The sequence below is a fragment of the Anticarsia gemmatalis genome, chromosome 2 (genome assembly GCF_050436995.1).
Source record: "Anticarsia gemmatalis isolate Benzon Research Colony breed Stoneville strain chromosome 2, ilAntGemm2 primary, whole genome shotgun sequence".
Classification (NCBI taxonomy): domain Eukaryota; kingdom Metazoa; phylum Arthropoda; class Insecta; order Lepidoptera; family Erebidae; genus Anticarsia; species Anticarsia gemmatalis.
Window position 1 is genome coordinate 128,964 of NC_134746.1, and position 12,041 is coordinate 141,004.

The 12,041-nt window shown below is 36.9% G+C and overlaps 1 protein-coding gene across 2 annotated transcripts in view; it reads left to right on the forward strand.

The window, feature by feature from the left end:
* The first annotated feature begins 399 nt into the window (after window positions 1-399).
* LOC142978875 (transcription factor GATA-3-like) overlaps window positions 400-12,041 on the forward strand; it is a 61,069-nt gene continuing 49,427 nt past the window's right edge. For both annotated transcript variants that reach the window (XM_076123477.1, XM_076123485.1), the window contains exon 1: window positions 400-609. The gene's annotated coding sequence lies outside the window, so the exon portion shown is untranslated. The remainder of the gene's footprint in view (window positions 610-12,041) is intronic.

Consider the following 12,041-nt stretch of genomic DNA (forward strand, 5'->3'; position numbering starts at 1 on the left):
CGATTAATTAGCACCAGCAGCGCCGCCGCGCCGCCGCCCGCCGCCGCCCGGGGGCGAGGGGGCGGAGGGGGAGGATTGATGACCACGCCGCACCATAAACAAAACGCAGCACTAATTCCATTAGGGCCCGAAACTAACCCCTCTATAAATCTCCGCGCGGCGCCCATTACTCGCGCGATAGTGCCGCCCACCTCCCCGCGCCGCGCCCCGCCCCGCCGCCCGGCGCTGCGGCCGCGTCACGTGCTCCCACATCATGGAAACTGCAATTTATGGAAAAGCGCATTTAATTTTCTCCAGGAGGGGTGTGTGGCCCCGCCCCGGGGGTGGAGCGCGGGCGGGGCCGGCGCGCGAGTGGTGGCGGAGTGGCGCAGGTGTGGCGGCGCGGCAGTGAGCGCGCGCACCTCGGGCCGGACACACGCGTGCCGTATCGCACGTGTTATCGCGGACATCTGTCGATCAGATCAGTGCTCCACGTGCGCGAGTGACACAGTGATACACACACTACCTACACTGACTACAGACCACCTGTATCTACGTGAGCTGAACCTACGACACATCTAGTTCTACGACGACGTGCTCCACCAGCTGAGCGGATACCGACGGCATCAAGTGAGTGAACACTGTTTCTATGTACCAACTGAGTGAAACTTGTGACAACTGTGACCTCAGCCGGTCTCATTGACCTCCGACACCTTTCAGTGCTTTGTAGAACGTCATTCTCGTAGAACCGACGTTGCTACGGATTGTCGTAGGCTCAAACAAAGTCTTCACTATTCTCGGGATAACTACGCCAATACGAAAGCTTTTCAAGTAAGCTATGCTCTTTTAAAACTTAAAATTTTGTTGATGTACATCAAAGGAACAATGATACTTTAAACTTTATCGAATAATTATCCAAATTCAAACCACTCTATTCAAACATAAGTTGCCGAAACTCTCTTCAAAAAGCTCTAACACAATGTATCTTTATACATCCATAAGCCATTGCTATCAACCCTACGTTATAATGTGTCTATTAAGTTACCTCACAATGAAGCAACAATCATCAATTAAGCATTAGTTCATCGCACACTGCTCGGTGTGAAACACTCGCTGTAGCAACAATAGCACGCGCAGTACCGCACACCTCGTAAACTGCACTACAATGTGTTCAACACTTGTCACTACACTCAGTGCCGACACTGTGTGTTAACACATGACTGTAACGAGTGCACTTGCTACATTGTATACATCATTATGTAAATTGTTAGTAATTGTTGATTAATTTCAAGAGTGAAGATATGACATATACAATTTGAAGAAAGGTGGTGTTGTTGGTGGTCAGTTTCCTTTAATAACATTTCATCTCACAGAGATGTTGGTGCGGATTTAAATTAATGTGCACTGTTTCCTTGAAAACCGGATTACGACAAAATAAATTTGTCTCTATACTAATTAGGCTGTCATTATTCTAAACTATTCCAAAACTTGCCAATATTATTGCACATATAGGAAGTTATATTCGCGTTATTAAGTTAACGAAAAACTCCTCCTTTTTACTACGATTACGAAGGTATTAGATCCAATCCTGAGAATGACATGACATTTGCTTCGCCATACTACTTTATAGAGCTTAATCTAACAAAAACAGTGCAATAGTCGCGCGGCAATGGAAACGTTACAAAGCAAGCGAGACGTACGATGTGTATTAGCGTTATAACAACAAGTGATAGGTGATAAATCAAGTAATTAATAGCAGTGTGATGGTATAAGAAGTGTGAGTAAGGAGTGTTCCGCTCGGGTGCGCGCTAATAGCTCGATAGCTCAGCTCGACTCATTGCACCGGCGCGGGGCCTTTACACACAATACAGTACACACGCAACACACAGTCATTATGAAGTCACACCACTTATACACATATTAACATTCCTACAATACGAGCTGTTTTTTAGGTCATGTAATGAACTGTAGAACAGTTTCAAAACAGTTAATCATTTTCATTTATTGTCTTAGTTCAGTTTATTAAGGTTTTCTTTTGCCTTTAGCGAGACTATAGGTTGCTATGGAGAATTCTAACAAACTTTACCTAAATCAATTCAAGGACTTCAACTGAAAAATTAATATAATAAATAGTTTGAATGTCGAATTTAAATAAAGCAAGGGCACAAGCACAGTAAGCACAAATAAAACAAGCACAGTTACCAATTTCCACTTGGGTACTTATTAAGTTGGATACTTATCTAGACAGTTATAAGTACTAAACTGGCCTTAATCTTTCAATTTAGAACTCTTTTGTTTGGAGCCTAACTAGGCATAAAAACTTTTCATAATGAATAATGTTAGAATATGTAAATGTTAATATTTATTCATCGGAGGTCATTCATCTAAGTAGTAACAAACAACGTGTGAGGTTAAAGACTTGTATTTCATCACTCACACGATGTATCACTGTATTTACTAAGGCCACACATTTTCTGATGTTCTTATAAACATATATTATTTGGCATGAGGACCTTGAAGAGAAGGCATATTTTGACACTATATTTAAAAGTGAACAGAGTATTGACATCAAATGTAATACACACAGGGTAATGACGGTTTCTAAGAAAACTAATCTCGCTCGGTAAACCTTTTTTTTCACTTATATAATTAATAAGAGCCCAAAATAAATAAGCTTGCCAATTTTGATCATACTTTTAAACATAAACCTCTACAGACAACTGAAAAAGTAAAAATGATTCCTCAAATTTGCAAATTAACTAGTCTTTGATTGGGAATGGGTCCTTGTTCTTAGTCATGTAATTCAAACAAAACTTAAGAGCTTAGCGTAACTGTAGTTGTTTAAAAATGCCTTGACAACATTGTCATAGGGTTTCAATAACGGTCACATGATAACGTTCACCGAAGGCTGGCCAGTGCGCCCTGTGTTGTAAATGTCCGGCGCCGGCGCTCGCCGCGAGGCTATTGTGCGCGCCGCCGCCGACACCAGCGCAGCAGCGGCGCATTCCTCGCTGCACCACTCTACACTATTCATATGCTAATGTTTTACTGCCGATGTCTCATTATGTACTGACATTATATTATTGTTGTTATTTACTTAATTTTTAGTTCTACAGGTTAATAAACTTTGCTATTTTAAAAAAATAACGTATAGATACAATTTGAATGAAATAATCGGCTGACTCAAATACGGCAACCTGATTCAAATTAAATAAAGTTTGTATTTTGAAAACTATAAAATGAACTAATCAGGATTATAGCTAAGTTTATCAAAGTTTGTCCGCAATTAGGCTTAGAGCGCGTGTTGATAACAAACATTTGTCAAAAGTGTTACATGAATTCAAGATAGTTCATAGTTTATATAATAGACGGATGTTTAAACAACTGCGCCAGTCTAACTGCATAACTATAAAGGATGTAATTAAATTACATCCAGATAAAACAATTTATTTTATCATAAAACTAGTTCATATAAAAACACCTTCTCTATAATATCCTTCTTAAAATTATAAATGAAAAGTAATAAAAATTATGATACTAGTTGTACTACTCTGAACAAACTACAACTCTATACGTCCAGTTCTTTACTTCAAATATAATAATAAAATTAAACGTTCCCAGCATCGTGTAAGAGTTGTAAGTATGGAGTAAAGGAGGCTTCATTATAAGTGCTAGTTAAGTGAGTGGAGGCTTTTACGCTAGCTCCGTATTCTTCAGGGTTTATATTCATTACTTATAACGTTCCAGCCTCGTTTCCTATTATGTTCTTAATTTCTGTTAAAATAAACTAGCGGTCTCCCGTGGCTCTGCTTGCGTTTGAAGCAAAAGTAGATTTTTCAAATAATCCTAGATCATGTTTAAAGTCGAGTCTTCCAAAATCTCTAGGTTTTCATCAAAATCGGTTTAGTGATTTAGCCGTGAAAGCATAATAGACAAACAGATTTTAGCATTTGGAATTTGTACGGATAGGTGGAAGGTTTGGTATAGCTTTCTATAACCATCATTATTAGAATATGTTCAGTAGTTTCGAATATTAACTAGATAAACAAACCCGTATTATGTTATGACAATAGGCCTACGTGTATTTAGGTAGAGTTCTTATACAAAACTGGGATTAATTGAGGTTGTGTGTTATCAAATAAGTTTAGATTATGTGAAGCGCAATAACTGAGCCTTTTAACTTTATTAACACAGTGGGGTGTTAATTAGACTACATAAATAAATAAATAAACTACACAAATCTAATATTTGTGTAATAGGAATTGTTTCGTCTCAGAGTATACATGGGTTTCTATGCCTGCAACCTCTCCTTTTTTATTCAAAAACTTATGAAAACTAAATCTATTCAATAGCGGTGTTGTTGTGTAAAAGAATAAACAAAGCTATTTCTAAATGACATTCAAGTTAAAGTTGACTAATTAATGAAATTCTCGGCCGATGTTCGAGACGTTTTATTATAATCGGATGTGCTTGAGATCAGTCGCAGTGATTAACATCGCGACTCCCATTACATCGCTCATTTACATATATCTCATTTACTTTTATGTGGAAATTATATTCCCATACATATACATAATGTAGTATCACGAGTTTTCCTCGTGAGGGTAGGCAGAGAAAGCTGAAATGACCTTACTGAACTCTGTGTACTACTTTAACATTCATGCAATAATTATAATCTTGCTTGACTCGGGACTTGATTTCACGCATTCCTGTACTGGCACAGTCTTGGTGGCAGTTAGTTGAAATGTAAGTGCTTCGCAATCTGTAGTCATAGTGAACGTTATCGGGTCCTAGTGACACACGTCAGCGGTCACTCTGAGGCGAGTGCAATCAGCTACCGGTCGTTATCAGTGCACTGTGTGGTTGAGTGGCGCCGCCCGCGCCCGCTACCTGCAACCCTTCTGATTGTGACGCGGTGACCTACATGCAGCGCGGGGCTCCGGCGCACCGGCGGTGACGTCACGCGTCACTGGCGCCAAACAAACACAAAAAACACTACACCATGGAATTATTTACGACACGTCCGTAAGGACACGTCACCCCCAGAGACAATAGCTCCGGTTTACTTCCGATGCCATATACCTCCTATGATGACCCTAATGAGGCTTAATGGCGACACTTCTTATCTGATTGAGAACATGCAGATAATTGCGAAACGATCTGATAATAAAAACATAATGCTGGCCCAGTTGGTATTCTTTAATGGCATTCTCGAAGAATTTTTGCTAAAACAGTGGCCAGGTTGAATTTAAGTATTGTGAGTGAGTGTAACAACCAAAAGTAAGTTTATCTCTACTCAAGAACGTGATCAACTCCTCAGACATATGCCGCCAACGAACTGATTCGCTGTTGAACCTATACCTATTATGCAAATTATTGAGTGGGCACATTTTGTATCAAGATCTGACCACATGTTATAAGTTTTTACAACTTCGCTACATTTTATGTTACATTGTAAGAAATATATTTGTATCATGGAGCTAAAAATAGGCTTCACTGCACATTAACAAAGCATGAGTCAATGAGCTTCAACCTTTAAGCTCAGTTTGGTTCAGAATGTGTTTCACCAGAATGATATTTCAGACTATCCAGCTGACCAGTGCGTTACACGTGTGCAAAGTTTCAGCCAACGTTTTAGTTTTAACTTATAAAAATAGTTCTGAAGGGAGGTAGCTTTTGTTTCCCGGATCTCTAGGTACAGTGGTTGAGCCATGAAAGCGTAAAAAACTAACAGACAAACTTTTATAGTTTAATTTAAGTACTATATGAATGAATATTGATTACTTTCTACTTTCAAATCTTTAGTCTAGGTGTAACGTGGGTATTAGTTTCAATTGCCAAATTTCTGAGGGTGACACGATACGTATGTATACATTTAAGGGTGTAATGTGTGGGGCGCCAGTGGCCGGAGTCATTGATACATCATCGCGGCCCATTAGCGGCGCTCGTCGTCCCTCGCCAGCGGATTAGCGACAAAAAACTGTCACTGATCCGGGAACGTTTCGCATTCAACCACTCAACCACGCACCGCACCGCCCCGCGCCACTACCGCGACATAGCAATCTTGATCGTTACAACTAACATTGTAGCCTTTGTTTTACCCACCTTTTTATAGTTAGAGTATCGAACTACAAGCTTTATAAGACGCGATTAATGTGCCGTGTAAATACTGAAGTTAAATGCTATGAGCATTTTAACTGTATATTACACATCTTATGAGTTTTATATATAAGTTAAACTTGTTCATGATGTGTATCTCTGCAACGAGAGTGGCTCGCCCCTGCCCCGGCTCACCCCTCCTCACTCCGCCTCGTCCGGCCTCCTCCTGCTCCTATCTGCATAATACATTGTACAAACGTTCCTGCACAATATGATCACGATATAAACTATCAAGATATGCCGAACAGATATATAACGAGTTTTATTAGAGCGACTCCATACCATCATTAATAAATAGAAATATTCGATGACATTACAATGGGCATTTAAATGGTTGATTAACGGAGTAGACAAACGTCGGTAATAGAACGAGATAAAGCGAAGTAGTCCGCGTGCAGTACTCGCGGTGGTTCATTGTTGAGTTCACTTATCGTACGTTATCGAGCGCAAGTATCGACCAACGTCGAGCGCACTTCACAAAAAAAGCGTGGCGCCTACGTATTAGGAGCCGGCTTATTTATAGGGGGATTAATAGGGTTTGTGTTGCGTCTTTATCGCTCATGGGAGGTTCGTGTAGCGTCGTCTCGCTCGCACGGACAATTAGCCGGCCCCGCCTGTCACCGATAGCTCAATAAGTGTCGCGGCGGGCGGCGGCTCCGGCGTTGCGCAACAACGCGCGTGCGACAACAATAGTGCACCAGCGGGCGGTGACGTCACAATACACACAACAAACACTTTTTATGAAACTTGGTGAGCGTGTGACGTCACGAGTCGTGCTCAATTATACGAGCAACATTGTGTTGTTATCTCAACGTTTGAAATATGTGTAGTGTGTAGGTATGCGAGCGCGCGAGGCGGTGTCGCAGCCTCGCTGGCGGACCTCCGTACCGGTTCTCTGTTAGGCACATTAAAAATATATAAAATTGTATGGCTATTTAATTTCGCAGATATCTAGCCGATAGAAACGCCTACTAAACATTCTAAAACAATATAAATGTAAATGTGTGTGAAACATATTATTAGTCGGTTTTACATCTAATATAGAAATTTCAAAAGAATGTTAAACAGATAAAGTTTCTATTTAAATTTTTGAAAACATTTATTTGGTTGTTTCTAAAAGTAGGCACGGTTGTTTTGAAAGTATATTTTTCATTCAAACAGGGGACAATACTATCGAACTTCAAATTCATATTTCTAATCAACAATCATGTTTTCAAAAGCATGTATAATCGTTCATACATAATGCCATACATGGGTTCCATCCCAAAGAACACATTTACTACGATCTCTACATTCCGATATGACCTCATCAACATTCATACAAGTGGTCAACGTGGTCATACATGTCCGTCGCTCGTACAACGCACCTGTTATTTTTATAAACTTTCTAGTTATTTCTTATTTAAGTTTCCCACGATGTACCATGTCTTAGAAGCCTAGAATTAGTAGTACTAGGAACTGACTACCTCTGCCCACTGCTGGACAAAACAATAGGTCGTGGGAAACGAGTGTAATCCTTCTAAACAAAGGCAATTATAGAGAAGTTACGATAATCTCTTTAGTTTCAAGTAGTTGATGCACTTCTAGAAAATTTGATGATAGAGCGTTGATGTCTTTTGTTCTATGCATAGTTGGAATTTGGTAACCCATGGGAACGTACTAGTTTTTAGCGAACTATAACTTTGTTATAGTTTTGTTAACTTTGTTTGAATTTAATACGTTATTTATACTAGTTGGTAATAAGAACTACTTTATGCAGCAGAGAGAAGTTTATTTTGAGACTCTTTTTATTATAAGTAATGCCTTGATGTGATGTGCTACGACGCTGAGAATATTACACACCTGAACATATAATCTCTGCAGGCTCTTGCGTAAACCAAGACACAGTATATAATTACTGAAAGATAAATTAATGAATGACATTTTTTGTTAACAAAATGCGTATAAGCATAGCACACAATATACGTATATTTTAATAAACACCGTCACGTCGGCTGTGAGAGACGAAATTATGTCAAGTTTGTTTATTTTATTACATTATTCATAAAGATACCGCAATGAAAAATTTAATTTAAGCACTGCTAGAGCAATTTCAATATAAAGTAATAATATGAAAATGTTGCGGTTTATTAAAGTCTTCCAGGGTCAAGCATAGTATTTCAAATATGTTCTATTGACTATAAATATAAATGTGCTAAATTAAAACTAGAATTGTTTATAGTCAAGGTTAATTAAAATGACATCAATTAAAAAAATATACATTATTTTGGTCGAGTTCGTCTTCGTAGCGCGTTGATGTCTTTTGTTCGCGCCGACAAGTTGTTCAAACATGATTATAAAATACGAAAAAAATGTATGTTTTTCAGACATATTTTTTTGTATACTGGTAAATATGTTATATAATTAAAACATGTAAAAATATATTACCTTGATAACAAGAAAAAATGCATTAAATTAATTAAAAATAGCACGCAAGTACGATGTAAAGAATTATTTTTGCAAATGTTTGAGTTAAAGTCACCCTTATCGTTTATTTGCATATTAATTATGTCTTTCGCTAAGTACATTAGCATAATTAGTAGGGAAGGGGTCAGCAGTAATATATGTGTGATAATATGTTACGAATTAAATGGAGCGTCGCGGCACACTCGACAAGTTCAATTAAGCACATTAGTAAATGTGAAGAGGTTGAATGGCGGCCATTAAATTAGAATCCTGAACTAATACAAGTTCTGTAAAGCCACTTTTTGAAAGACCTTTCAACCACAATAAATGATAATTAAAATCGATGAAAAAGCTGAATAATTTAACCATTATTATCCCACTGCTGAGCAAGGGTATCTCTTGTAATGAAGGAGGGGTTAGGCATTGAGTCCACCACGCTGGCTAAATACGGGTTTGAGACTTTGCGTACCCTCAATAAATATGTAATTATCTAAGAAAAGAAAATTAGGTAACAATGTATTATACTCATTGACTTTAATAATAGAATATAAAGTCACAATTATTCGTATGTTCAATCATTGTAGGCTTGGTTTTGATCATAGTTGAAATATTATACCAAGTATAGAACATCATCACAGTCTTCCCCAACAAGAAGAATACATATTGTCAAATTTGGAACTTACAAATATATATTAAAATTAAAACACGTATCAAATCATATTCTCAAAATGCAGTATTTTATTATAATCGTTGACATAAAATTTTTCGAAAGTATAATAAAGATAGTGAATAGTTTTTTTAGGCGTGCGACAGAGACGGAGATCCGTCAATAAATGTGAGGGAAACTCATTAAATGTCTGTAGTGCTGTTACATAATATGATAAGTGTCAGTTGTAGATAATATAATACGTAGATACCTATTAGAGTCCATAGGTCGATGACACAGGAAATATTATTTCGTAGCGTATTTTTTATAATAAGTTGTGGAATCATCAAAATACATGATAAACTATTTTTCTCGTTCATATTTTTAAGTTTTATTTGGGCCATGCCACTCAAGCTTGCAAATATTCTATATATGGTAAGAAAAGTTAACTAGGGAAATAATGTATATAGTTATGACCTAAACGAGTAAGTGAAGCGCCTTCAATTATTATAATAGCAACTAACTAACACAGTAATTAATAACACGCATATTAGGAATATTATTGTAGCTATGGCTTTGTATATACAATACAAAATTATTAACGACGTATATGAGTTTTCAGCATACACTTCAATATGCATAATTTGATAAGCGTTAATAGTACAATTGATTTAAAGGCAGGTTGTTGTACTATTAATTCAATAAATAAAAACTCCTGTATAAAAGCGTTTACAAGGATATAAGGAAATAAGCGTAAAATTTATAATACAATAACCAAACTGTAGGAACTTTGCACGACAAGTACAAGTAACCATTACAAACATAATGTTCTCTCTATCTCTTGTTTTTATTTCTCTCTTTATCTATCTCTCGTAGATTATATTTGTATAAAACATTCAGTGTCTGAATTAGTTTTCGGTAGAAGTTGTTGTATGAGAGATTCCTATTTTTTTCTAATCTTAAAGCAAGAATTGCATGATATATTAAAAATTTATAAAACTGAAAATTAGTTATCGGGTTTTATTATAATTTTATATTATATTTGTTTAAGTAAATTTAACTCCACAAATAAACACGACTAAGGATACACAATTACAAATCTCTAAATTGAAAAAAATATTTACTGTCACGTCTGTAAGTCCGTTCAATATTTTAATATTTAATGAGCTATTTATTAAATAACTGTTATTACAAATATACATAAAATGTTATCCGGAAATGTCAAATCATTTGAACTATTGATAAAACCAATCTCGTTATCTCTACAATCTCGATTATACTTCGTCGTGATTTTGAGTTACATAAAGTTTTATTACGAATATTTACTTAAAACTATATGAGGCCCCTCTACACTAGGTATAACGTCTGGATTCACCACTTCTGGATTAGTATCCAATAGGTTAACGTGAGTTTTCATACATTCGTTCTTACTTTATCTCTCGGATAGACTATCAGTATGCGTATCACGTATCTCAGTTGACAACTACTAAACGTTTAATAGATGGCCACTTTTTTGCTTTGACGTAACGTCTTAATCACAATAATTTTAGGAAGAAAACAGTGTACAACAGTGACTTTTAAATTCTTATTTGTCAACTAAGATACAATCCGGGGCATGCATCCATTAGCTAAAAAAACTAAGTCCTAATCTTTCAAGGAAACTTACACTCAAGAGTACCCATACCTTACTAGAACTAAAAGTTGTACATAATACCACTGCTACCTACTGTTATTTCACGTTTAGTGGTTCAGTAGTTCATCACACACTCAGTCACGTATATTTACATAAACACACGATTTGACAAATGTCGGCGACACTCTCGTTTACCTTCAAACTATAACTACTCACACACACACACACACACGCGCGCGCACGTTATCAGCGCAGATAAGATAAAATGAGATGAGGAGATAACGCGAGATGAATTACATAAACATGCGAGATTGGAGCGCGAATTAAATGGAGGCTGCGCGGTGTACGAGGCTCAAGGCGATTTCTTTATGAAAATCATACTAATATTCTTTAGGTATGTCAAATTTTGGTTATTTAGATGGGTGTTTGTTACGCAGGCACGCAAAAACTACTGAACAAATTTTGATAAAATTTCGTCCACATACCATTTTTATTAATCAGGCAAGGAAAGTGTGTGAGGGTACACAAAGGACCTACCCCTAAAGGAAAAAGGAGTGATTTTATGTATGTATGACGATTTAAACAAGGATTTATCCTCAAGAAACAATTTTATCCTGGAATTTTTTTACGCGGGAATAATCGCGGGCAGAAACTAGTGTAGTACTAATATATGATGAATGTTAATATTGCCGAGTTGTTGTGTTTTCAGTTGTTTGGGAGATATAACTTGATGTAAGATTAGATATTAATATATTCCGTGAGGCGGATTTTATCCGACTGTTTGAGATTCGCTATCGATCGAGACGATACGAAAATGCGTTAGAACACAGCTATTATATACATATTATATACATTACATAGTTATGAATATTTATTATTTATCTAACTTCAGTAGGTATAAGTATGTGTTACTGCTGGTTTCGATACTTATTGGAACGTTTGAGTTTGATTCAATATTGATAGGTAGAGTTTAGTGTTTTATGTCAATCGGCTCACTCCGTTTTAGGTGAAACTATAGTCCAACAACTTAGAAGAAAGTTCTGCCTAGATTCTTGTCAACATTTCAGTGTATTTCTAAATTTAAGAAAGCTATATCATTAAGCCTACGGATCACTGATATCCTTAATTCTGATTTTTTTGTACAAGACTCTCTACTAAGTCGTAGGAATATAAACGACA